The 22,149-nt window shown below is 42.3% G+C and overlaps 1 long non-coding RNA gene across 2 annotated transcripts in view; it reads left to right on the top strand.

The window, feature by feature from the left end:
* The first annotated feature begins 9,187 nt into the window (after positions 1-9,187).
* Positions 9,188-22,149, top strand: part of Gm41835 — a 35,530-nt gene continuing 22,568 nt past the window's right edge. For both annotated transcript variants that reach the window (XR_877819.2, XR_877817.3), the window contains exons 1-2: positions 9,188-9,483; positions 12,305-12,358. This is a non-coding gene — a long non-coding RNA (predicted gene, 41835). The remainder of the gene's footprint in view (positions 9,484-12,304; positions 12,359-22,149) is intronic.

Raw genomic sequence — 22,149 nt, 5'->3', positions numbered from 1 at the left:
TATCTATACATTCAATGTTATAAAAGTTTCTCAAGTGGAAAGAGATTATGTATAGAAAAAGCTTATGACTAGGTTAAGTAAATTCCCCCAGCTGATTCAGGTGGGCACACAAAGAAACTGGAATTCATGCTCAGGCCTGTCTGTCTTCTGAGTCCAATTTCCTTTCTAATTCTTGCTTTTAATTTTCTCACCCTGCCAGACACTTCGGAATCATTCTGCCATCGAGTACCACAGAAGATGCTCTGGTGGGTGGTACCAGGGATGTAAGAAAGGGGAGATGCATGTTTACCCCCTCGTATGTGACCCAGAATGGACAAGAGAGGAAGAGAATGATTATAAGACCTTACAGCCATTCATAAGAAGTCTCAGGACTTGGTTATCAAGACAATAGAGCATAGTTCAAAACCAGAGCCAGCTGTGATGGGGTTGAAGGGTATGGACAAAAATGGGGTCAGGGAGAAGGGATCAGAGACAGTTTCAAGGAGTCAGACTGTCAGGAGGAGAAACACTGGCTTTGCCTCTTAGTAGCTGTGTCACTCTGGCAACACACTTGGCCTCACTTTCTTCATCAGAAACACTGGCTGAGCATCTCTAATCTTAAAACTCCAAATCTGGAAATGCTTTGGGTACTGGCATGATGCCACAGTGGAAAATTTAACACCTGATTTTATTTTGATGGATTGCCATCAGAACAGTCACACAAAATAATATTGCATTAAGCTCCCTTCAGACGATATGTTTTAATTTGTTATGGTTTGGATCTGAAATGTCTCCCCAAAGCTCCTAAGTTGAAACTTAGGTCCCAAGGCGGTTTTCAAAGGTCAAGCCTTTCTGGGTGATGGATCTGGAGAGCTCTACCTTCACCAGTGAATTAACCCATTGATTGAGTCAGAACTGAAAGAGCTGTTGTGAGGTGGTAGAGATGTGTGTGCCTTGAAGGAAGTAAGTCACTGGAAATGAATCCTTAAAGGTATGCCCCCATCTCTCCTTCCTTCCCCTCTCCCTTTCTGTCTTCCTTTCTCCCTCCCCCACTTTTCTCTCTCTCATCACCCTCCCCGCCCCATCTCCTTCCTTGGCTACTGAGAAGCAGGCAGGTTTGCTCCACCACTAATCCTTGGCACGATGCTATTCTTTATCACAGGCCCAGAAACAATAGAACCAAGAAAAAAAATCTTTGGAACTAGGAGCCAAAAATAAATCTTTCCTCCCTCAGTGTGATTGTCTCAAGTATTTCATCACAAAGACAGAAAGCTGACAAGAGTTGTATAAATTCTTTGTTTATAATTAGATCTCATTCCCCAAATATCTCATAGATATATATAGATATATATCTTCTACATACATATAAAATTTACAGTTCAGATATTTGTATATATGTACAAATTCTGTCAACTTTTAAAAATGAAGTCCAAATCATTTGGCCAGTCCCAACCATTATGGATAGATGATTTTTAGTCTTTACTAATAATATTAGGATATCATTTATTTCTTATTAGAAACCTTTGAAATGACTCCAGTGGGTATCAAAATGGTGCTGCCAAATAGCCATGGCTGAGTGGAGGTCAGCTTGTCTCTAAGAATGAGCAGGGTTCTTGTAACTAGAGAGGCTAACTCAGGGCTGAGAGATACATTTGTGAACAGAGCTGATGGACGCTTCTTGACACTAGACGTAATGAATTTATGTTTTTAGTCCACTTAAGCTGGAGTACTCTTCACTTTTGTCCAGAGTGTTCTCATGCAGTTCCATTAACGGAAATTGCTAGGTCAAAAGAAGGTCTGTTTCTCAGAGAGGATGAATTCATATTCATTTTTAAAACACGAGCATAAACTCAGTAAAAGAAAGTTTAATCCTAGATCTGGAGAAAGTGATGGACAGGTGGGTTAGCTGAGCATTGGGGCACTGGATGCTCGCACTGAAGCTTAAGGGAAAGAGCACACGGAGAGATGCGAGGATAGCCTGGGCCACCTGGCTAGCTCTATTAGCCAGGAAGAAAAGCAAGAGACGTTAGTGAGGGATGCTGGGGAAAGAAGCATAAAGGGACGGAGGCAGGCTTCCAATGCCTTGGTCAGCTTCTCCCCGTAACCGATGCTCTTCTGAGTAGAGCAGTTGACTTTGGCTCATTGTGTACGAGGTTTCAGGCTGGGATCAGTTGACTCTGTCGGCCGCCACCATGCCTGCTACATCAAGGTGGAGTAAAACCATCAAACCCATGGCCAGAGAGAGAAAAAACAAAAAGGGAAGAAAATCCCTTAAAGGCCTGAAGCCTTCCACCTGCACCTCTCAGAAGTTCCACCATCTTCTTATAGCATAAAGGCTGGATACCAAGCCATTCATGGGTGAGCCTTGAGGTGACACCTATCCAACACAGCACAGACCAAGAAGGCAATTCAGAGAGATCAATGATAGCATGTGGGTCAGGTTTTACAAAGGAACCAAAACTGAAGGAGCAGAGATAACAGGGCTAGATAACCAACCACCAGGACACCGTGATACAAGACAAAAATGAAACCAAAGGCACTTTCAGGTGGTAACAAGAGCTCTGTTCTAAAAATAGGCAAGCTGACAGGAAGGTAAGTGACATGGAGAGTGGCTCAAAGGAGTGTAGTTGAATTAAGTAAGGCTCTATCACTAATGCCGATCATTCGTCCTCCAGTTAAGAGGCAGATGCCATTTCTCAAGGCCCTTACATTTGAGGAGGGGCCATGCTGCTGTTCAGTTATAAGTCTGAAGTTTTCTGGACCAAAGTGGTGAAAAGCCTGCACTTTGATCTTTAATCTCTTCTTTCTCTCTGTTTCTTCTTCCTCTCTCCTTCTTCTCCTCCATTGTTCATCCCCCTTTTCTCCCTGACTTCTTTCTTCTCTTCTTCCTCCTCTTCTTCTTCTTCCTCCTCCTCCGCCCTAACCCCCACAATGGTTCAGGAGGAGATCCTCCACTTAGATGAGAAAAGCAAAAGATTGAAACATATGCACAGAACAGATAAATATTGTCCATTGAACATATCATGAGATGTAAAAATCATTTGTTATTACAGCATAACTTAGTTCTACCCTTGCTAGCAAACATCAAAGCTAGGGACATAGCAAAAGAGAGTAGCAGGGTTAAGAAAAAAATATTTTTCCATTCTATACTTAATTTTACAAAATGGAAAGACCCAGTGTGGAAGAAAGTCTCTAAGATAATAAAACAATTGTGTGTGTGTGTGTGTGTGTGTGTGTGTGTGTGTGTGTGTGTGTGTACATGCATGCATGTGGTGGCCAGAGGTCAATCTCAAGTGTCATTCCTCAAGAGCCATCCACCTGGTTCTTGAGACAATGTCCCTCAATAGATCTGAGGCTCCATTAGACTAGAGCAGCTGCTCACCAAGCCCTGGGGATTAGTCCGCCTCTGCCTCCCCAGCACTGGCCTCTCAAGTGCTCACCACCACACCTAGCTTTTTTTATGGGTGCTGGGGTTTGAACTCAGGACCTCATGCTTGCACACCAAGAACTTTACCAACTGACTTGTCGCCCTAACCCTGATAAAGCAATGTCCCATAGAAAGTAGACTACATGACAAAAGTCTCTGCTTTTCTTCTTCTAAGGGAGAAATAAAAATCCAGAAAGAATGCTCAAGAGTTTAAGTCAGAGAGGTAGGTGGTGGAAGTGTATGGTTACAGTGCAGGTACTTCCTTCCTAAGAGAAGGGAAGGGTAGGACTGGGAGTTCTTCATGTGGGGCAATTTCAAGGTATGTTGAGCATCCATGCCTGAAATTAAATACATTTGCAGTGACCACCTTTGTAGGTTGGCTTGCTGGCAGCTAGCCAGCTGGGATGACTGGCAAAAGACAGATCCAAAGTGCATTTAACTTCTCTTGTTATTTAAAAAGTAGACCCTTACCCAGAAATGGTTAAGCTGAGTCCTGTCCTCAGTCCTAGCCCTTCTCTTCCTCCCACAGTTTGCCTATGTCCTGTAACTAAATTAGTTATTCTATTTACAGGCCAGTGCTGATCCCCTGACAGAACAAGATGTGCTGTGCTCTCTCTGCAGTGCACTCCTGGTGAACTTTAAGCCACACATCTGTTGCAGAGAAAGAGCTTGTATTCCCCAGTGGCCAACTTTAGCTGAGAGTTCGGGGTCCATCTCCACTGGGGCATATTTTTATTAGATAGGCTGTTACAGAATCCAAGGAATAAATTTAGTTATTTGTCTCGCTACAGTCACTACAGTGCCTCCCAAATAATTGTTCCTTCTATCCTCTTGATGCCAGTCTAAGACTCTTCCTACAAATGAATATTTGGGTTAAAATCCGTCTATGCTTTCCTTTACCCTCAAGCCATTGCAGTGTATGGGGTAAGGATTTATTTCCAAAACCTTTCCAAGTCTCTTTTGGTTAAGACCTGGAGTTGGCATTATTTTGTAAAGAGCCAAAGAGTAACAGCTATGCTTTGTGGAATGTACATCTTGTTGCGACTAGTCAGAAGCTAGAAAGCAGGGATAATATCTGAAAGAATGGGCATAGTCCTGTACCAATAAAGTTTTATTTATTAAACTTAGTCTGTAATTTTTGTTTAGTTTATGTTCTATCCTTTGCTTATCATGACTTAACTGTTGTTGTCCACCAGAAAGACTTTAGATATACTGGCAGATTAAAATATAATAAAAACAAAAATGTAATAAGCAATATATTTTGTATAGTCGTCTTTTAGAAGGAAAAAAAATAACTTAAAACATCAGTTTTGGTTTGGGTTTTGGGTTTGGTTTGGTTTTAACCTTTGGACAATAGTCTAGTATCTTTCCCTTCTTAAAATGCTGTGTTTTAAGATAGATGCCTCTTCTCTACCATACACAAAAGAAAAGAAAAAAGTTAAGAAGAGCAGTGGACTTTAATTCAGAGATGAGAGGGTTAAATGGCTAAAACTGGGAGGGTGAAAGTATCACTTATCTGCAAACACAGCCTCTTCTTTAGAAACTGATTTACCCAGACATCAAATTGATTATAAGATATCTCCAGTAAAAACAAATTGGTTGACCTTCACTTCGGAGATCAAAGGTTACATTCATACCCTGTCGGATGGTTCTGTGAAATTGCTCCCAAGCTGCCTGGTGACATATTTTTGAAAAATATTTTCCTCCAACTTTATCAAGTGTTCTTTGTGTTCTGAAAACATAATTTGAAGTCCCAGCTGAAGCGAAGACTTCCTGAGTCTCAGATAACTGAAACCCTCCAACTGTATCCAGAGACACATGATTAGTTAGGCTGGGCATCAATTACAAGGGTTAATATCTCAAAGTCTAGTTACTTATTGAAGACTGAAACTAACATTTTATAACCACATTTTTTTTCATGAACCAGAAGTAGATAATGAGCTAAAATTGTCTATTTGGATGTCCTTGGCATTGCGTTGCACAAATAACTTAGATAGTAGTATCTGGCAGTGAGCAAATGTTCTCAATTTTTTTATGCCCCTAAGCAAGTCTCAAAGTGAAACTTCACAGTTTAAAAGTTAGGAGAATTGAGCTGAAGAGACAGTGCAACAGTTCAAAGCATTTACTATTCTTGTAGAGAACCTAGAGTTGGTTTCTAGAACCCAGAGGTACAACCACCTGCAATCCAGATTCAGGGGGTACAACCCCTCTTCTGACCTCTGCAGCTTCCTGTACTCACGTGTACACATAAATGCACTCATGCATGTATCGTGCTTCTGACCTCTGCAGCTTCCTGTACTCACGTGTACACATAAATGCACTCATGCATGTATCGTGCTTCTGACCTCTGCAGCTTCCTGTACTCACGTGTACACATAAATGCACTCATGCATGTATCGTGCTTCTGACCTCTGCAGCTTCCTGTACTCACGTGTACACATAAATGCACTCATGCATGTATCGTGCTTCTGACCTCTGCAGCTTCCTGTACTCACGTGTACACATAAATGCACTCATGCATGTATCGTGCTTCTGACCTCTGCAGCTTCCTGTACTCACGTGTACACATAAATGCACTCATGCATGTATCGTGCTTCTGACCTCTGCAGCTTCCTGTACTCACGTGTACACATAAATGCACTCATGCATGTATCGTGCTTCTGACCTCTGCAGCTTCCTGTACTCACGTGTACACATAAATGCACTCATGCATGTATCGTGCTTCTGACCTCTGCAGCTTCCTGTACTCACGTGTACACATAAATGCACTCATGCATGTATCGTGCTTCTGACCTCTGCAGCTTCCTGTACTCACGTGTACACATAAATGCACTCATGCATGTATCGTGCTTCTGACCTCTGCAGCATCCTGTACTCACGTGTACACATAAATGCACTCATGCATGTATCGTGCTTCTGACCTCTGCAGCATCCTGTACTCACGTGTACACATAAATGCACTCATGCATGTATCGTGCGCACACACACACATCATTGTGTAATTATTTTTTTAAGTTAGAAAAACTGCACATAATTTTGTTCAACAAACAACGTGTGTGTCTGTGTGTGTGTATGAGAGAGAGAGAAAGAGAGAGAGAGAGAGAGAGAGAGAGAGAGAGAGAGAGAGAGAGAGAGAGAGAGAGAGAACCCGTACATGTATATGGAGATCAGGAGTTGACATCTTGACATCTAAGCTGGCTTGCCCAGGGTCCACCTATCTCTGCCATTGCCTCGCTCTCCAGCCCCCAGCCCTGGGCTGGGCTTCAGTTCTTCACCAATACACTTGGCATTTAGATGGGAGCTAAGGATACAAACTCAGGCCCTCACGATGCTCAGCAAACACTTTACCCACCAAGCCATTTCCAAGCCTCCACATTTTTTAAATAAGGCAAAGTTTCTGTCTCTTTTCTTGTAAGCTTATACAAAACTTTCCAAAATCAAAGGTTCACAAAACATATTTAATGACAGACTTTCACAAAGTCTTACTAAGATGAAAAGAGCTGGACAAGAGTATAAATGTTTCATTCTAAAGGACCACCCTTTAGTCTGATATAATTTCTTGGTGTTTGTGTTAAATCATTACATTTAACTTTATTTATTCAAATAGTTACTTAGAAAATTGTACAATATAGAAAGCCTAGATTAGTTGTTCTAAGCTATAACTCTACTGTTACATTGAGTAAGAAATTGAAGAGAGAACAATATTACTGAAACTGCAGTTTCTTCTCTTCCCCAGCTAAATAGAAAGTAACCATGGAGGATTCTTCTCTTCAGATTTCTGAGAGTGTGTCACTGTAGGCTTCATGTGAAAATGAAGCCCAGGCTTTGTCTTCTGTTAGCATGACTGTATACATAAGAAGTGGCTCATGGAAATAGCAGGAGGTACATGTCACCATTCCCCAATGGTGGGCATAGAAACTACAATGGTGACAGTAATACAAATATTTTTATCTTCATCACTCCATCAATATCTGGGTCACATGGCTCTTGCTGGGGGGGGGGGGTAGAGTAGAGGGGTGCACACATGCCTAAAGGCAGGCCCAAAGTTGACTTCAGGAATCTTTCTCAATCATTCTTTATTTATTGAGACAGGGTCTCTCATAGAAGCCAAAGGTCACAAATTCCAGCTAGTCTGACTAGCAGAGCTTCCTCCAAGGATCTGCTGTTGCACTATCCCTAATGCTGGAATTATAGGTAGGTTGTTCTGCCCACCAGGCACATGGGTTCTGAGGATACGAATGCCAATCCTCACGCTTTCCCAGCAAGCTCTTTTAGCCACTGAGCATTTCCTCCAGCCCACATAACGCCTGTTTTAACATGGAGCAAATCAATGGCAATTTAGCCACTGGTGTTTCCAAAAGGATACCTTCTGGATGGCCTTGCTGTCCTTTATCCTCACCAAGAGTGGGGCCTCTAAATCTGCAAATGACGATAATGATACGCTTGATCTCATGGGAGTCATTGGGAGACTGAATGAGATAACGGTTGTAACATACCAGTTTAGGCTTTTGGCATAAAAGAAATCCTCAACCAATGTTTTCAGTTATTATTTTAATGATATGTTAAAGAGAGATAAAAATGGATGCTTTTATTCATGGAATTGCTTTCGTAAATTGTGAGGCTAAAATAGACAATAAAATTAGCTCAGTTTTCTAGCAACTAATGCCAAACCAACGGACAAAGCTGTTGATAAGAAAACATCTCCTCTCATGTGAAAATCTGTCATCAAGTGTGTGTGTGTGTGTGTGTGTGTGTGTGTGTGTGTGTGTGTGTGTGTGTCTGTGTCTGTGTCTGTATGTGGTGTGTGGTGTGGTGAATGTGTGTGTGTGTATCTGTGTCTATATGTGGTGTGTTTGGTGGATATGGGCGTTTGTATGTATCTGTGTTGTCTGTGTCTGTATGTGGTATGTGTGTGTGTGTGTGTATGTGTGTGTGTGTGTGTGTGTGTGTCTGTATCTGTGTATGTGTGTGTGGGTGTGTGTGTGTCTGTATCTGTGTCTGTGTGTGTGGGTGTGTGGTGTGGTAGATGTGTGTGAGTGTGTGTGTATGTATCTGTGTCTGCATGTAATTATTGTGTGGGGTATGGTGGACATGTGCGAGTATGTGTGTATGTATCTGTGTCCGTGTCTGTATGTAGTGTGGATGTGTGTGTGGTGTGGTGGATGTGTGTGTGTGTGTGTGATGACAAAGGCTGATGAACTTAAATCTTAAAAACACTATTCTCTTGAGAAGTGAAACCATATGAGATTGGATATTATTTTCATATTTTGGTTAAAATGCTACCTCTCGTCAAACAGGATCTTGTGCAGGTAGCTCTTTCTGGCCAAGAGAGAGAAGCCAAGACTTGTGCAGAAGCCATAGGCATTCAGACATGTAGATATGGTAGCTCAGGATGCTGATATAGGCCCTGGGGGGAGAAGGGTGCAGCCATGAAAACATGTCTATCATATACCCTAGTCTTCAGGAAAACTGGGACAGTGTTTGATAATGATCCTTCACAGAACTATCCCCATTTCAGAAAGAAAACCCAAATGTCACATCTCCATGGAAGGCACGTCTTCCTGTATTTGTTTTTTAAAACGCAGTATCTAAATTCCTGGTTTCACATTATGTTCACGTCGTGGAGAAGCATGTCTTACAGTGGTTTGGCCTGTTTCCTACTTGTTTATTTTAGTTGGCAACAAATTGGAGACTGTGCTTCAACTAAAAGCCCAGTCCTGTTCTGTGTGTTTTATTAAGCATCCCATGCTGCTCCTCTGTCTCTCTCTACAGTCACACACCACATATGTCCCAGATATCATTTGTGGGAATATTATTGCTCTCATTTCCACTTTACTTTCTTGTGGCCACAAAACAAGTCACATGTTTGACATGGGGCCTTAGGATGTGTGGAGGATAAAGGTTTCTTACCAACTCACTGAGTTGATAAAACTGCTTTTATTTGATGCTGCTTAGAAAGAAACTACTAGAAAGCCTAAAATATGAATAAGTTTCTGGAGAGGAGGAGAAGCAGGAGACACTGTGAACCTGATGTCTAGCTCAAGCTCTGCCCCAGAAGCTGTGTCCCCGTAGGCAAGGTAAGCATCCTTTCTGGGTCCTGGCTTCTCACTCATCATGCCAGTATGATAGCACCTGAAGCTTGAGCCCGTGATGTTTGAAGAAACGATGATATAAAAGTGTGCTTCCCTTTGGGCATGGTGACTTACACCTTTGAGCCCAGCAGAAGGAAGGCAGAGACAAGCAGATCTCTGTGACACTGAGGCCAGCCTGGTCTGTGTAACAAGTTCCAAGACAGTCAGGGCTATATATTGAGACCAAGAAAGAAGAAAGGGAAGGAAGGAAGGGAGGGAGGGAGGGAGGAAAGGAGGGAGGGAGGGAGGGAGGGAGGGAGGGAGGGAGGGAGGGAGGGAGGGAGGGAGGGAGAAAGAGAGAGAAAAAGAAAGAAAGAGGATAGGTATTTGTATACTAATACATAATGTATATATTTGTATAGATGTATATATACATGTACATGTGTATATATGTGACTGTGTGTATATATGTATATACATATGTATATGCTAATAATATAACATATACTAGTTTTTAAAGGAGAGCAAAAAACTGGCTTAAAATTTACCCAGTCTAATGGGAAGTTCTGAGTTGCCTCCATCTTTGACAAACAGTAACTTCAGTTCTATGCTATCTAGTTGAATGAATTTTCCTAAAGAAAATATACCTTGTCCATCACTTGTGGAATTTGAAGAAATGAAGTTAGTTGTTTTCATCCTAGCTCCTCCTCCTACTGGTAATCATATGCCAAAGGGGAATGTCCCTAGATTCTCCATGGATGACTGGTCATGGATGGTATCTCATCTACTTATGTATACTTATGATCATACATATATAATGTTTTCCTATGCATATTTTAGATGATAATGTTTATATATTAGATACACTAAGAAATTAAGATTAATAGAGCAATTATAATAATTTACTATAAATTGTGGGTTTTTTGGTTTGGGTGATTTTTTTTTTGCTTTTGGGGTTTGGAGGGTATTGTTGTTGTTCAGTTTTTTTGAAACAGGGTTTCTCTGTGTAGCCCTGGTTGTCCTGGAACTCACTCTGTAGACCAGGATGGCCTCAAACTCACAAAGATTCATCTACTTCTGCTTCTTGAGTGCTGGTATTAAAGGCATGCACCACCATGACAGGTTACAAGCTGGTTTTTGTTTTCTTCTTCTTCTTCTTCTTCTTCTTCTTCTTCTTCTTCTTCTTCTTCTTCTTCTTCTTCTTCTTCTTCTTCTTCTTCTTCTTCTCCCTCTTCTTCTTCTTCTCCTCCTCCTCCTCCTCCTCCTCCTCCTCCTCCTCCTCCTTCTTCTTTCTTCTTTTTAATTCATACTAAGGAATCCAGGCATGGTGGCCCACAGTTAGGATTCTAGCACTCTGGAACTAGAGACAGGCAGATTGCCAGAAGTCCAAAGCCAGCTTAAGCTACGTAGCTTACATAAGCTACATAGCAAATGCCAGGACAACTGGAGCACAGCAGTATAAGATCCTGCCTCAAAACAAACAAATAAAAATAACTATTTTAAAAATACAAACAAAAGTTGGGTGTGCCTTTAATCCTCAAACTCAGAAGACAGAGGCAGACAGTCCTCTGAGTTTAAGGCCAGCCTGGTCTACAGATTGAGTTCCAAGACAGCCAAGGCAATACAGAAAAACCCAGCTGGGGATTGGAAATGGGAGGAGTCCCTTCTAAACCAACTAACTAGCACTTCCTCTTGGGCCATGTGACTTCAGCTCCTTCCAGTGGTTTCAAAGACTTTATACAAACTCTGCCCAATTTATCCCTAAGAGCCTTGTAGACACATCTTACTGTGCCTATTTCTCTGTTCAATTGGATGGGTCCCTCCAAAGGCAGGTACATCCAATAGTTATTTGATAACTAAAATCATTCAGGGATAGGAGTATTAGCTGAATGATGCAGAGCTCAAGTAGCTCTGGGTTCAATTCATTGAAACAAAATAAACCATGAAACAAAAATAAACAAAGCCAGATCAATACATATTAGCATCTGTTGTTCATCAAACATTGTGGTAAGTCATGGTTTTACAACAATAATAAGAATAACATCAGTTTTCCAAGTGATCTCTTAAAGCATTTATATCAGTAACACAGTTGGATGTGTCAGGGGTTAGGTGCCTGTTGGGTGTGGAATCGGGGTATGGATATAAAAGATAACTACAGCCTTGTGCTTGACACTGAGGAGTCAATAATCCACCAGGAGCCTCCTGACTCACCCTGCCCCACCCCCATCCCCACTCCCAGCCATTGCCCAGCTTGGGGAACTAGGAGATGAGCTATGAGCTTGATTATCTTTTACTACTATTATTAGATCAGCATCAAAGAGAAGTTAATGCCTGACTTTAAGCTTAGACACAAAACTGAACTTGCCCGACCTTCCTTGTCCATCCACTTGAACACCCCCACCCCCACCCAGGATTCACATACAGTCCTTGCGATCCTTGTGTAGTTTTCAGTCATTGCATCAATCAAATGGAGAAGGGAAACAAGTCCCAATGTGTTGGGGAAACACTTAGCGCTTGATACTACCCCAAACCCTTTACCACTTAGCTTTCTACTGGACATGCATCCAATCCAGGCAGTGCTCAAAATTGGGACCATGACACGGTGACAGAAAATGGGTCACATTTCACATGCCTACTCCAAACCACTGAGGGTAGTTACTGAAAAGTCAAGGGGGAGTCCTGAGGTTGGCATGGATTCAAAAAAAAAAAAAAAGTGTGTGGCAGTTGATTAGTGATGTCTGCTGATGTAGACCCAGACCTGGGGGAGGATGACACTTATATACTATGTGTACTGGGACCAAACTGACACAATATATTTGTTTTACAGAGGAAGAAAGAATGCTCCAAAGTGGAAAGCTATATGATCAACATCACCTGACAGGTGAGTGGCAGTGGAACTACAAGCTTTCTGTCTTTGTTTCCTTAATGCCTCTGCTCTTGGTAAGTGATAATTACTGTTCACAAACCCACTCGGCACACACCAGCAAGAAAACTGCATTATGCTTAGTACAGTATTTATGTTAAATGTATTTCCTTCTAATTCCTTGAAAACCGCTGATCCGTGTAATGTAGCTTTCCTCCTCGGAATATCTGATTCTTCAGTGCCTGCATTTCCTGACTGGGCTAGATAATAGTAAATAGCCATCCCCCGGGCAAGTAGCAATTGACTCAAGACAAGAGAAAAGAAGACAGGTCAAAAACTGAATTCTTTTTGTGATGGGCCAGTAACAAAGGTTTTTATAGTGGTACTGTTTGCCAATCTGACCTGGGCTTGTCAGTAAAAATCAGACACAATAAAAGACGTTTGAAGGAATGATGGTTCTCGGAATAGCAAGCTCAGCTAAACTGAACCTTCATGGTCTGATCTCATCATCTTTAAACATTCCTAAAGCATGAGCTAATCAAGATGAGCCCTGAAGGACAAAGGAGAATACAAAGGTAAAAGGAAGAAGGACATGCCAGGTTGGGATTGGGCACCCAAAGGCCTGCTAGCCAAAGGGGCATACAGAGTCTGGGGAGAAATTATGAAGCAAATACTCTGTAGTGAAGAGCTGCACAGTGCGCTTTGTAGACCTTCAGCTGAGTTGTAACTCAGCCACGTGTTAACTGCAGGATCCCAACAGAGAGCTTTTCCTGGACCTCTCTGAATCTCTGCTTCAGGGACAAAGAAAGAGGCATATCATAAAGAAGAGACAATGATGCTTGTCTTTCAAGATGGTACGAGAAGTGGTTTAGATAATTATGTTGAACATGCACTGGTCTTAGTAAGCGATTAGTAGGTCCTCAAGAAATGGTTAGGTCACGCACAGTGAGCACGCTGCCTTAATAAACGTCGTGGGGAAAAGAATGCTGGAGCAGGAATGAGAAACTCTGACTTCTGTTCCTAGTTCTTCTCTTACAAATGTACGGGGACCTTGGACAGTAACTATTAAACGTTTACCAAATGGACGGGCGCACGAATAAGGAATTACAAGACGGATGTTTGCATATCCTTATTAGTCCTCAGTTTCTCAGCTAAAGAAAAGTGGGCTCTCCCCACTGTCTCTTCTAATGCTAGTGACTCTTTTGACATCTGTATTTCACAAAGCTGAGGCACCCACATAAAGAGCTTTCTCACATGTGCTATCCATGCATGAGGGAAGCACGAAGACACTGCCTTCTTCCTCTGCAGCCCTTCGGTCAAATCACGCCCTACATCTTCACCCTGCCCACCCAGGAATCCCATAGCACTCAACTCCTTTTAAAACAAGGAGGATCTGAGAGCGTATGAAGTCTGAGAACGTTCCCAATTTGTGCTGTACGTGGGCATGGCTGCCATTAGCTCTGTCCTCTCCCTGGGATTTCAACCTCTCAACGGTGGATCAAGGTCTTCCAACCAGAGAGCGTATGCTATGTGACTCCTATAAAAGTGGCCTTTCTCTGTCTGCCTTTGATCTCTTAGAACCCTCAGGTGGATCCCAGCTTACTCACCAGGAGGCAGGTGGCTGGCGGGAGTCTGTGCTAAGATATCAGGGTGCTAATTCAGCTCTGTGGCCGCACATTATTTCCTGGCTTTCTCATCCCCAAGGAGATTTTCTTGAAGGGTGGGCTCAGGCCTCAGAGCGAGAGCATGGAACCACCAACCATCATAGGATGAGAGTTCAGGAGGAAGTAACACAAGCTGGAAGTAATCTATGTGCCGCTGATGCTTTGAATATGCTCGCTTTTGTTTATTTATTTAAATCTCAACAAGTAACAGACACTGAATGGTAAGCCAGATTGCCGGTTTTCCCCCTTTGGGGGAACCACAAAAGGAGAAGTTTTATAAAAGGCACTTCTACGTGATCTAATAACATAAGCCTTCCAAAGGTTGGGGGCACTGCGCCTAGAAGACAGGGAGAGCAGTTTTGTGAGCAAAGGTTGCTGCTAGTGAATGAGGCAGGATGAGGAGCTGGGAGGAAGGAAGCAGGCAGATTCATCTCTGGTGGGAGCTGGTGAGAGAAGAATTGTAAGACCACAGAAATAAAAGGGGCCATGTATAACTTACATGCGTGCCAGGAGGAAGTCACTGTCGGCTTCTAAGCAGAGGATGGGCACTTAGAAAACTCTGTTGCTATAAACTGGTTCTAGGATCTTTTACAGGCACAGATTAGAGTAAGTAGTATCCAGGGCACATTGACCTACTAATAAATCAAATTCAGATTTAGAATAAGGAGCATGGGAGTAGGTTGGTATTTTCTAACCTGTTCTTTATTCAGATTTCAAAAAAAAAATATTTTCAGTGCCACTCAATACCACTTAGCAATGTGCTCGATTTAGCTGAGGAATGACTATTAAATACGTGTTATGTGTGCATCCCTCTGAGATGTACTGGGGGGGGGTGCTTCATCAGTGTGAACATATTTTAAAACGTGTGCTAGAACAAGAAACAGACAGGACACATCTACCTGCTGAGATAAGTGATCTGGTAGAGACGCCTCCCAGCCGGAAGTGCCTGGCTAGGACGGGTGGATGAGGAAAAGCGCAAAGGAAACACTCCAGGCTGGGGACATTGAGATGGCTAAGATCTGGGGGTAGGCACGTGAGGTCAGTGTTTGTATGGTAGAGATGGGGTATGTCATGGTCTATCAAGATGAAAGTGTTCAGAGGCCCTACTGGCCACAGAGCTGTTTCTTATCCCGGAGACCGAGATCATCAATTTCAATGGGGACTAGAGAAGCTGCATCTGGCCACCATGCTCAGGTCGGTTGAAAACAGGAGAACAGAGGCAGAAGTCAGCTGGGTGTGCTCTGCCGGAGAAGCAAAACTAAAGACCTAGCACCGGGGAGCTAAGCCCCACAGAATCCATGCAAGAGCAGGTTTCTATTGCTCCTTGCAACTCGTCAAGGGCTCAACCAGCTGTTCAAGCCATCAAAAGAGCAAATTGGACACCGAAGCTCTAAATCCCTGCTCATGCCAGAAAAGGAATATTTCTGGTGCCTAAGAGGAGCCTGGAGAATAGAACTAAACCCCAGCAAAGTGTGCTTCCCATCTGCGGGGGCCCCAGCCCAAGCCACCCGCCCACCGTTGTGGAAAGGGGGGATTAATAAGATACAGACGATCTAGGGCCTAACCTTATATTATTCATTTTTCTTGGAAACGTCTGAGGTTCTGTGATCCCTCTCTAATCCCATATGCCATACTTAGCTTAAATTTTGACAGACGTGGGGGTTGGTTGCTTGGGTTAACATTGACTGCCTGCCTTTAGTGTGTGCTGAAACTGAGTTGCCATGGCTGGGCAGGGCACATTTCCAGATCCCGTCACTCAGCACCAGAGCACAGCTCTGAGTCACTAATCACACAGCTGGAAACCAGAAAGTGGAGAGCCTTTATATCTCTTTATATCTCTCCTGCTTAGTCTCTCTCTCTCTCTCTCCTCTTTCTTTTCTTCCTTTTATTTGAAGACAGCAAGAGTTTTTCTCGTGTTAGACTAAATTACTTCTCTGAGTTTAGACGAGCTGCAAAATATTCTTGCTTGCTCTGTGAGTGTTCGACTCTGAGAAAGTCTTCACAACTCAAGATTCTCTTTGGAGCTGGGACTGACTTTGCTAAATAGCCCGTAGTTTATCCTGCTAACCAGGAACAAGCACTCAAGGGCCCCTGCTCTGAACCAAACGTTTCTTGGTTTTTCTATATATCTGACAACGGCCTTGGAGAAGATTGTTTCTGATCACTGGGAACCTAAGATTTTGTTTTGAGATGGAGGGAGATTTCTATCTAGTTTTTTAGTTTAAAGTCATGAAACAAACAAAATATTTTAATGTTTTTACCCAACTATTGGAAAAAGTGATATCTGTAGAATGTGTCAACCTACGTCCTTCTAGAGGGCCTGAATTCCACCGGCGTCACCTGTATAGCTTCTGTCTGTTCTTGCCTGTCCTGTATTGTTTCAGGCTGTTTGTTGCTTTCTCCTCATTTTCCAGGCTCTAGTACCAGGGTATGATACCCATCAATGTCACATCTTGAAAATGACGGCCAGCAGAGTATAACCCAGTGCTGGCCTTGAAAGGGTTCTGTACGTCTTACTCAATAACAACCCCCAGTGCTGTTTGAAAAGCATGCTAGGGCTGGTGAGATGGCTCAGCGGGTAAGAGCACCCGACTGCTCTTCCGAAGGTCAGGAGTTCAAATCCCAGCAACCACATGGTGGCTCACAACCATCCGTAACGAGATCTGACTCCCTCTTCTGGAGTGTCTGAAGACAGCTACAGTGTACTTACATATAATAAATAAATAAAAAAAAAAAAAAAGAAAAGCATGCTAACTCTCATCGTAAGTACTGTAGCGTCTGGATTACACTGTTATGTACCCTGCAGCCTTCCTGGGAATCCCCATCTATGTCAGCAAAGTAGCTCTAGTACCTTCGCCTTCTCTGCTGATTCCAGTCAATGGATGACCAGAAGCAGAGTTTCCTGGAGATAGACATACTTCGTCATAGACTCATTGAGTTCCTGAGAAAGCATTTGATGGGTTACATAGTGGGTAAAGGAAAAAGAAAAACAAAGGTAACAGTGAAAGATAAAACCGAACAGAGGGGCTAGAGAGAAGGCTCAGATGGTAAGAGCACCAGCGGTTCACTTCTGAGCACCCACAGTCATCTGGAACTCCAGTCCCAGGGGATCCAATGCCTCACAGGTACTAGGCGTGTATGTGGTTCAAGACATACATGCAGGCAAAACACAAAAGCACATAAAATATTTTTTTAAAGTGAGCAGAACAAATTCCATACAGCTAAACAGAAAAAAAAAAAAACCAATGCCAATGAGTATGAAAATATCACCCCTATCTCTGCGATGTTTGTTCGTTTAGACCCGGACACCTGTATTATAAATGACGTTACAAGTCAGATCTCCCTTCAACCCAAACCTGGGCCTTATATAGGGTGAATGAAAGAGAAAGGGGAATTATGATTGCCCAACTGATTATGTAGCAAAGGACCGAGATGGGTGCATCTTCCCAGTTGTATGCATGGTTGTTTACACTCACTTCCAGATGCCAAGCTACAACGATCACTCTCAGAAACAGGTAATGTGAAGAAATTCCGCCCAGTGACGGTTATGTTCATGTTCTTACTGAATACCTTGGGAAGCAAACTCAGTTCTGGCAAGACCTGAAACTGAGAGAATGTAGTACACTATTGCCTGTGATGTACGAGGCCAAACTACCACCATCAGGAAATGGGGCCAAGAAACAAACACAGAGTCCTGCAATCCCTTTGAACTCTGAATGCGGCAGCTCTCCCTCTACTCAATTTATGAAAGCCAATGAATCTCGCTTTTCTTGAAGAAAGTTCTGCTTAAGATTTTGCTTCTTGCACATTAAAGTGACCTACGAATATAAAAATCCAGTATCAAAAATAAAATAAATACTAAACCCTAAAGTAGGCACAGTCAATCCCAGAAGAAAAGGAAAAAAAAAAAAAAAAAAAAGTCTAGGATCATAGAGTACGGCCAAGCACAGCATCCAGATGAGCCTAAAACTCTCTACAAAAAAGACCCACTGGATAGTGATGCAACCTCAGATAAAAATAATTAAACAAACAAACAAGACATCCGGTTTCTGCTGGGAACCAGATGTATTCAATTGGGGACTTTCAAGAGAAACTCTCGGAAAAGGCGTCTGAACTCAAGATGGCCGCTCTGGCAGAAGTGTGGAGGCGGCTGTTTTACATCTGCCTTGATCAGGAAAGGCAACGGGATAGTTCGCTAAATGTTCAACAAGGATGCTTGCAACAACCGTATTATTTAAAGCTTCTGTGACTTCTTATTTGAGAGATTTTTTTTCCCAAAACTTGGAAAGAAGCCCTCCAGGCCAGAAATAAAGGGGTGTGATTCTTCCAGCATACAAGCAGACTGAACTCGGACAAACAGGGGATTGTAGCTCTATAAAGCAGGGACTGTATAAAGCAGATGCATTAGGAATTTGGAACCAGTTCACGACAGTACATTGTTTGATCAATTCCTGGTAGAAATTCTGCCCTCCAAATTATTTTTAATCTTATATGGCGATGCATTTGCCAAAAAAGGACTTCAATGCAATGTTAGCATAAAAATCATTTACAGCAAGCACAGTTTAGAAGAATCCTGGAACTCAAAAGCATCCCTGCCAGCCAAGGCTAGTCCACCACCCATTCCAGCAGGGCGGGGTCCAGGGTGAGGGCGGGCTGAGAGCTAGGGAGATGACGGACCGGCAAAGTCAAAATGTTTCTTTACATTAAGAGCCCTCCGTTGTGTCCCTTGTTCTTCTGAGTCGTGCCTTTGCAGGATCTGGTGCTGTTTAGTTCTGCTTCTACTGCGTAAACAGCAGGAACTGTTTAAAAAAACAGAACAGGATTAACTTGATCCAGCTGACACTCAAATACCCAAATTCGGGTCTTTTGTGCAAGGCATGTGCCAACTATCAAAGGCTGGCATTCCACCTAGAGAGCCAAAAGAACTGTTCTGTAACTCTGTTACTTCTCGTGCCTTAAGATGGCTCGTTTGAGTACCATGTGTTTATATCAGGAAAAAAAAAACAACAACAAAAACCTTCTGATATCTTAATTATCATAGTGAAAAGCATGACGTCCACAATGATATGTATGAGAAAGCCAGGGGGAAAAAGGGAAAGAAAGAAAAAGAAATCAAGACTCTAGCTTGTAAGACAGAAGGCTTTGAATAAATATATTGAGTAAATGAATAAATATATTTATAAGCAAATGAATAGAATGAGTTCTTAGATTGGTTAAATAGTTTTACAATGTAGATCTGAAAAACAAACAAACAAACAAACAAAAACAACTGGAGAATTTTCAGAACTAAGACAAGATCCCAGTTAGCCATGAATAGGACAAATTCTAAAGGCTTTTAGAATTTTAGAATTTGTTTCACAGATAAGATGGGAAGTGCTCAGTTGTCCATTTAACTCATCAGACAAGTATGCATGAAAACAAAGACTAAATTCGTTCTCTGGGCAAAACAGAAGGCACAGAGCAATCATATTGTAAGAGCTTAGACAGGTTCTTCCGGTTGAAGGTCAAAGGCTTCTTGTAGAACTGACATCAACCTAATAAGAATTTTACCCATAAATACGGGCTTAACTTGCCTAGCAGAGGAATAGGCATTGCAAATAAAATGAATTATGTGGCAGATTGGAGACCAGACTACATCTAAGTCCTTCTAGTCTGTCTGCATCTCTTGCCTCTTCTGCCATGTTATGGGTCAGTGCCATCATCTCTTGTAAAATTGGAGCTTGTCACTGGATTTCTAGCTTCCTTCACTCTTTTGTCCACTGCCCACAAGACAAGAAGAGCAATGCTTTTTAAAACACGAATCTTATTAGTCCCTCCCCCATTTGAAACCTGATTGTGGTATTTCACTGACAGCCCTAACTCACAGTGGCATCAGTCTCTTGTTTCTTTTCCCTGATTCTAACCTTCCCTGTCCCATCCCAACTGCACAATACCCTCCGAGTGCTTTACCTATCTTTAATTCTAAATGTGCATGCTATCTCTCCCCAGACCTTCCATCCTCTGCACATCTCACTCATCAAGTGATAGAATAGAAAACGTCTTATTCCTAGGTCAGATTCCAGCCTACATGCTCCTTCCTCTGCAGAGTGGCCCTGCTGTCTCTCTCACAGAGCATGTTGCAACATGTAAGCAAGTTTGGTATTCCAGCTCACCACCAGTCACCAATCAGCCAACTGTGAGGAGAGAGACTAGGCCTGTCTGGATCACAGTCGGTCCTCTGAACAAAGTATAATGCCAGACACCGGATAGATATTGCATAAATGTTATTGGATGGATGGATGGATGGATGGATGGATGGATGGATGGATGGATGGATGGATAAGATGGATAGGTGGGTGGCTGGTATAGACAAATGGATGGGCAAATAAAATGGGAAGAAGTAGAATTGTGAAGGAGTTGGAATGAGAAGCCAAAGTTTTGTAATTTTACCTTGATTCAACGATTAAACAGTTCTGAGTACAAAGTGTCATACAGTGGAATAAGGAACATATTAAAAATGAATAGGTGATTTATATGAAAGAGAATCCACAGAAAGAGCAAAATCAACAAGTTAAGTTCACAGAGTGTTTCTGTTTGGATAGGGGTTTTGTTTGTTTGTTTTGTTGTTGTTTGTTTGTTTGTTTGTTTGTTAAGGAAACACAAGGAGCATTATGGAGATGGTTGAGTTCTTGCTGTTCTTGCAGGGGACCCAGATTTGGTTTGCATCATCCACCCATATGGCAGCTCATAAGCATCCATAAATCTAGCTCCAGGGAGTCCAGGGCCCTTTTCTGGTTTCCACGGGCACCAGACATGTATCTGATGCATACACATAGACACACACAAAACCCTCATACACATAAAATTATAAAATTAAAAACTGTTCTTAAATAGAAGTCATAAAGTCTACACTACACAGTTTAGAGATATTTGTTAGTATTTATATTAAGAGTTATGGCAATACTTGAGGATTAGAAAAGGGGTAATTCAAAACTGGTCATCAGAAACATACATTGCTGTATTTTCTCACTGTCTCACTTAATAAAAAGCTGCAGAGTGTCCACACAGAGCTCAATAACAACTTTTTCCATATAAGATCTGCCACACCGCTTTGATTTGGGAGCAGTAAAAGGCCAATTCCAGGTTAAACAGAAGAGATGGACACTTTGATGCTTGATTCTACCCTACTTGAATTAGAGAGCCGCTGTCAAATAAGCTGGCCTTTGACAGGTCTATCCTGGTAAGCTGAACTAGTCCTTCTTAAGAAGGTTCAAGATGGAAAGGAAGATTATAATACTGCTACTACAGTTGTGTGACTATGTGCCATAGGCACAGGAGGGACAGGAAGCAAACACTGAGAAGGTCAAAACAGTCAGAGTTACCATGGCTTGTCTCCAAATGCAGTGGCCTGGATGAATCCTAAGTGTCATACCACATGGAGTGGAATATTGTTTGGATTATAGCATTGAGCTAGGACTAACTTGACCCACACTATTATTAGAAGAGTGGAAAATTGCACAACTGAGCATCTTTTTGTCTTCGGAGCCTGGCGGGGGTCATAATTCACACGGATGGCTGTGCCGCCTTGTTACTGGTTACTTATTTACTAAGCAGTTTCTTCAGCTCCCCACAAAATGAAAAAGAAGCCCCAGCCCCTCCCAGGGAAGGGATAATATAAGTTAAACAGGCAAAGAGTTCCATGTAGTATAGTCAAGGTGTGGCTGTAAGTAATGCCTGGGAGCTTTGAAACAAACATACCAGAACTTACTGTCCAAGAGCACTGTTCTGCAAATCTGTGGCCTTGGGGCATGGTACAATTAGTTCAGAGATATGTGGATTGCTCAAGCATTTTTGGAAGCCTTCTTCAGACACTGAGGAACGGTGTGGAGTCGTGAGACAAGCATAAAAATTGCATTACAGCCGCATGACCAGGCAGCTTTCCCATTTATTCTTCAAGTTGGTTTTCATAATCTCAGGGAGGAGAAAAAAAAAAAACTGCCAGTAATCTGGGAATCAGTGAAATAATACCAAATGGCAGCCTAAAGGTCTTTGTCACCAAAGACAACCATCATATGTTAGAGGTGTCATTTAAGTTTGAATCTGGTCTACAGAATAAAGTCTGTCTTGTTAAGATAACCACAGACCTTCTGAACAAGCAGCAGGGTT

Source organism: Mus musculus, chromosome 19, assembly GCF_000001635.26.
Source record: "Mus musculus strain C57BL/6J chromosome 19, GRCm38.p6 C57BL/6J".
In the NCBI taxonomy this organism is placed as follows: domain Eukaryota; kingdom Metazoa; phylum Chordata; class Mammalia; order Rodentia; family Muridae; genus Mus; species Mus musculus.
The sequence above is the reverse complement of the archived record's forward strand: the minus strand, read 5'-3'. Positions and strand labels throughout refer to the sequence as shown.